The sequence below is a fragment of the Amphiura filiformis genome, chromosome 18 (genome assembly GCF_039555335.1).
Source record: "Amphiura filiformis chromosome 18, Afil_fr2py, whole genome shotgun sequence".
Lineage (NCBI taxonomy): Eukaryota > Metazoa > Echinodermata > Ophiuroidea > Amphilepidida > Amphiuridae > Amphiura > Amphiura filiformis.
This window is the reverse complement of record NC_092645.1, coordinates 45,308,819-45,315,495: the sequence shown is the minus strand read 5'-3', so window position 1 is coordinate 45,315,495 and position 6,677 is coordinate 45,308,819.

Below are 6,677 nucleotides of genomic sequence, written 5' to 3'. Positions count from 1 at the left end.
TTCTAAACAATTTGTGAAAAAGTCCATTTTTGATTTCTCGAAGTTGGACTAAAATATAGAACATGCAATAAAAAATGAGTGCCCTGGTAGTTTACAATGAGGTTTATTTGGGTATTTTCAAACCTTTCGTCAAACCTTTTTGGAAACCCCTTGCTATCTACTGAAGATAGCAGACCAAAAATAAATAAATGAAAAAAGAACACCCAAATCGGTTTCCTCCAATTTCTTGAATAAAAACCACAGAAAAACCTATAAAATGGTCCATTGGAATGGTGGGAGTGCATGGCGTGTTAGGTGTTTGACTAGACTACCCCGTAGTCCACTTGATAGATTTTCACATCTGATCTTTTCAGTCACCCTACTCCCTCTCTTTGTTAGCAATAAACTGGTAGATTCCAAAATCAGAATTGTTCAGTATTAAAGTGAGCCATTATAATAATGTTGCATTCAATTACTTTTATTGTCACTAATCATCTGATATTTTTAACTCTTTATGACCATTTTACTATTGAATACTTTAATTTTAATAAACATCAGTATAATTTTGAGTCCAACGAAATGGGTTCATCATGACTAATAATAACATACATTTTGTATTTTTAATAAAATTCGACTATGGCATAGTCTAGTGTTTGACCAAAGAAAAGTTTATATTGGTATTCTGTCTATTTTCATACCTTTTATATGAGCTTTTTTCAAGAACTTACAATCTACTCAAGATCGCAAAGATGGAAAGGCATAAACACTATCCATGCCTTTTTGCTGTCTACTGAAGATAGCAGACAAGATAATAAGCATTGATCACTTCCCTCCAATTACTTGAATTAAAACCAATAAAACTGTCTTCTGGTGTGAGGGGGAGGGGTGTGTATGAGGGGTGTGTACACAACGAAAATGGCAGAAAACATCCTTGGTGTGTCAATTGAATTCAGACAACCACGTTTGCCAGGGGCGTAGCCAGCTTTCTTGGTGGGGGGGGAATTAAATTTTTGCGGCACAGACGAAAAGAATTGCAGTTGCATCATACAATACATAGAGACTGTATGTCTTCGAGCTTCCCGAAAAGGGCTTTATTGGGATGATGTGCGGGCGTAGCGCCAAAAAAATGGTATTTTACACTATTTTCGCCCATTATCCGGCTAAAAAGGGCTTTATTGTTATGCGCGTGTAGCGCGGAAAATTTTTGTATCTTACACAATTTTGCTAGAAAAGGGGCTCCTTGCCCTTTTTCTTTTCCTATGCCCTCCTGATTTTCTCCTTCATTTTTTTTTGTCAGAGGGGCACTTTTTCTTTCATTTTTTTGTGCCCCCCCCCCCCGCCCCTTCGCTGGCTACACTACTGACGTTTGCATCCACGTTTGGCGATTAGGTGGGGTGTGTGTGTGCACCGGGGGGTAAATGACAGTTGGAAACTCAAGTAATCACTGCCATATAATCTTGTGCATCCTTTCAAGGTCCAATGTTATATGCATACATACCCTTTTCGAGCCTAAGAAGATAAGAGGCACTCCTCATGCAGGGTCTTAGCTAGCCACCCGTCTGGCCGTCATTTTAGACGTGGAGTTTGCTCCTGGGCAAAATTAATGTCTTTGACAGATGCTATATTATAAATTGTATGTTTTGAGAAGCTAATTGACCTTTTTAGTAGACCCAATTTGTAGAACAAGGCCATATCAGCACATATTTGAACTCTATGGGCTATCGATGTCTGGTAAATGTTTTAAAGGTCAAATTAGGACAGGCAATTTTATTCAAATGACGGGCAACTCTAAATTTCTAGCTAAGACCCTGTCCTCATGGAGTGGTGGAAAAGTAGAGTTCTTTTTTCCTCACTGATACCTGTTGTCATGGTTGTGAGGAACTTTGCGAAAGACCTTAAATATTGGTCATGGAAGGGATCAAATTGATTAGGTACACCTATATTCATGATATCCACACATGCACTCCATCTCCTCACACCAGAAGACCATTTCATCAGTTTTAATTTAGAGGGAACTGATCAATGCTTATTATTTTGTCTACTATCTTCAGTAAACAGCAAATATGTATCTTGTTTATATGCCTTTCAGGTTGGATCTCTGTGATCTTAAGTAGATCACAAGCAAGCAGGTAGCAAGTCTCTGAAAGAGCTTATAAAAGGTATGAAAATACCAATATAAACTTTCTTCGGTCACACAGACACACACCACACATACATAGTACCTGTTAACAGTCTATAATATCGAATTTATTAATTCGTTTTAAACAATTCATTGATGTTTAATAGCACTGGGTATAGTATATAGCCATTACTGCCAGTAGACAGAAAGTCTAGAAAGTTTACCTCAATGCTGTATGTGGTCTGTCTTCCTGTGCTTTTGAATGGGACAGCAGTAACCTTGGCCAATTTTTAGATCAAAATTTTGGATTTTTCAGATTTTTTTCTACGTTTGTGAGAGCATATTAAGCAAGACTATCCGTTGATGGATTTTTATTTCCGTCGGTAAATATTTTTAAAATTAGCTAGGTAAGTTTTGAATAACCTTGATGAAAATTATCAAAAAAGTGCCTATTCTTTTGTGTGTGTACGGTCCATCACCTGTCACTTGGTAGTCTTGTAACATGTCTAATGGCGCTGCCCATGGCCACTCGATGAATTATTTAATTCGAATTAATCAATTCGATATTATAGACTGGTTAAAGCCATAAACGGACTCTTCCATAAGGGGTATTCCAACTGGACTATAGAACCTCATTATTGTTTCCCCAACTCAGTTTTGCATGCACACACTATCAAACCTGTCTTTCAAGTCCCTGTTTATCACAAAATACATAACATCAAATACAATGACATCAACAGTCCAGAATCTTTCAAATCAAAACATAATATTTATTTAGCACCATATATAAAACATCCATTCTTGCATTACTTAAGGGGGGCTATCATATTCTTCAGAAGGGGGGGGGTCTCAAATTTACAAAAAGTCGACATCAATAAAATTGCGACCTCCCTATTTCGGATGGGAATATATTAAATAACGTTGATGTTACATCAAATTTTCTACATCCACAAAAAAGTCTGCTGGGTCCTTAAAGGTCCGTAACCCGATCGACAGCATCACCCCCGATTTTTTAAAATTGTTGATGAGGTTTTGGTATCCACAATCCATATCCAAAACCAATAGGGTTACCGCCTTTAAGAAATCCAAGCCTTTTTAGAGAAGAAAACTTAACATCAAATCAATACAATGATTTTGAATTAATTCCTACCTCGGAATTTTCAGATGGTACTCCATCTTTCATCAGCGAATGAGTAGACAAAGACGGGAGCCAGTTCAAACTCCCACGAGTCTATGAGTCTGTTATCAGGTCAAAGGTCAAAAATATCACGACCTGATAAAGTCACTCACACGCTGATGAAAGATGGAGTACCATCCGAAAATTCCGAGGTAGGAAATAATTCCTTGTGTTTGGATCAAAAGTTTAAATCAAAATCATGATTTATACCAACAGATGAACTTTGATGAACATCAATACAATGAGTAGCTTAACTCTCTCCACGCTGGTGTCGACTGCAGACGACAAGTTTCAAAAAAATTCAAAAATTCCAGAATTGTAAACTTTCATAACCATATTTGGAATCAGCATGAAAAATGCATTCAAATGAGTACAAACAAGCCTAGTATTGGTTCAGTGGTTCTTAAGATAGTTCTGGATATTTTGAGAAAATATCTCAAAACTTTTTATTAATATGAGATAGCTAGCACCCCGGTGTTGTCACTTCCTATTCAAAGGCGTAACGCATGATCGTTCCCAAAGTCAAAAATACCCCCCTATTTTGCGCGGTTTCAAGAACATTTTCAGCATTTGTTACCCCTATTTTACACAAAAACGGGTACAAATTAGCCTTAAAAATTACCCCTATTTTTTGCATTTCAAGTACACTTTTACAAAAGCACCCCTTTTTTAACATTTCTAGAACACATACCAAGAACACAGCGGCCAAACTGGGAAGTGAGTTCCTGAATATTACGGGAATACACAAAAGTTTCACAAAAGTGAAATCCGGGAGTAAATTGAGCAAGAAATGGTATAATGATTTCAACATCAGGATTCACAAAATATACCATACCCTATTTTTTAATTTCGAGTACACCGTCGTCAAAAACAACCCTATTTTTTTTTTTTAAATATCGCGAACATTTTATGTTCGCGAACATAGTTTAAACATAACCCCTTTTTTCTCGAAATTGGGAACGATCATGCGTACACATAGTCAATGTTAAGTGATAACACCGGGGCTAGCACGAAGAGTATTAAAAATTAAATGATATTTATCCAGCTGCACAATATCCATAAAGGGCTGAGTCATACTCCATATATTCTACATTGAATACTTGATGCAATATTCATTATTCAATATGTTCCAATTGGATCTTCTTAATGTAGTGGTATTAAGTAATATGTTACATAGAATATCTGGTAGAAATATATTATCGATTTTACATCACCAAATATTCGTTAGAACTTAAACATTACTGGAAATAGAATGGGAATAGACTATAAGAAGATTTTTTGTTTAAACTTCACCACAACTAACATTTGATCACTTAGTGAGAGCGCTTTCACAGTAGGTAGGTATATTTAATAGAACACTCAAATGGCTGCCAAAAATCGCTGAATTACTTGGTGAATTACAATCAAATTTATAAAGATAGACAAATAATAATAAAATACATAACAAGATCATTATTGAATTATTGCACGATACATACTCAACGAAACAATATTAAACATAAAATGAAAAATTAAAGGTCAAATTAAATATAGATGTTGCTCATACTCAACTGTTCTCAACTCAACACCATATTTCAAATACACACATGCACACACCCCCCCCCACACACACACACACTCCCCCACCCCCTCATACCCTTACACACCCACCAACATCCACTGATGCACTCCCACACTTATCATTGCACAAAAACCTATTAAAATATCAATGTGACAACATAATAAAAAGATATGATAAATGACTATATGACAGGAGAGGGAATTGCACTTGAGGACTTGAACTACCAAATCACACCAGCCCCCTCCCATCCATCCATTCGCACAATAAAATGATTCAACCAAATTACTAGGTGGACAGGAGAACACTAAGCTTGATCAGGAGATCAGTCATCAGGAGTTCAGCCCATAGACTGGGCTTTCCCTGAATCTTTTGGTTTTCCACCTGTAACTAATCACCTTTCTTAGGGTCATTGAGGATGAATAGTCAGTGGCAGGGAACAATCTGGAGAATTTTTCAGATGCATGTGCTTTGGAGGCAAACTTCATGCAAATCTGCGGTCTACGGGTGTGTAGAGGCTCAAGATCCAGAGTTGCAAGGGAGTCTGAGTAAGATTTATACTCCTTTCCAAGAGTAGCTTACATACACATTTCTGAATTTTCTCCACACGCTCTTCCTGGCTCTGAGCGAGACCTGCATGCCCATGCCTGAGAGTGTGTCTTTGAAAAAATATCTGTTTTTGGCGAACGGAGGGTCTGGAACAGCTAAAAACATCTGAAATTATTTATATATACTTTTGTACAAAACAAGTGTAGAATGTTAGCTCTGAAACATGCCCAATGTCTCCGACACAAAGACTTGCTAGTCGAAAACTTATTATGCTGATCATCGGCTCCCAAGATCTCATGAAAGTATGTGTTTATGTCATTTCATGAAACAATTTTTGGTTAAGCTGCCTGTGATTTCTTTACTGTGACCTTTTCAAACATCATGCTTTTTTACTGAGACCAGTAAATGACTCCATTATATAAAATGCGCCCAAGCAACGCAACATATGAATACCTGAGTGGAAGAAGGGCCCAACTCCAATTTTTTACAAAAATGAGTTAGACCCAGCATTTTATTGCCAGCAGACTGATCTTCCTTGTGTGTGAAGGATGAGCCAAAATTCACTCTCCAAATAGTCTTCCACGTACACTTAATCATGGTTTTCATGGAAGAAAGACCCAACTCCATGGAGTTGGGCCCTTCTTCCACAAATATAGTGTTAAAAGAGGAATTTTGTTCATCCATGAAATCTGCTTTTCACTACAATAAATTTTCTTGCCAACCTATTACATGAGTTCTACTTGTGCAATTAATGGTGATTATCTAATTTCTGTAGCTATTTATAACACATAACTGGTACTTGTGGTATATTAGTGGAAGAAGGGCCCAACTCTAGCTCGTATTAAGACCTGTACCGTTGCCATGGAAACATCATATATAATTCGAATGTATGTACTATTGTATGTTCATGTATTAAAGGTCCCCTGAAGATAAAAACGTTCTGCCTATAAAACTTTTCCAAATATTAAGTTTTTTCTTAATATCTCAAAAACAGTTTTGATGGAGTTGGGCCCTTCTTCCACTCAGGTATTCATATGTGATGCGATCAAGCAAATTCAGTCGGAACTCAGACATATTGATATTGAGATATAGCCAAACAAAGGAAATATTTCCTTTTGTTTCCTTTTGTTTTGGAAACTTTTTAATTGCTCATATCTTTGGAAATGGTTGTTCAATTTCAATGGCGTTTTCTGCAAAATGCAGCTTTGTAAACGTTTTGTGACTATCTTATAAGAAACTGAAAATTTAATATTTCCGAGTTCCAACTGATTTTGCTTGATCGCATCAGATATGGA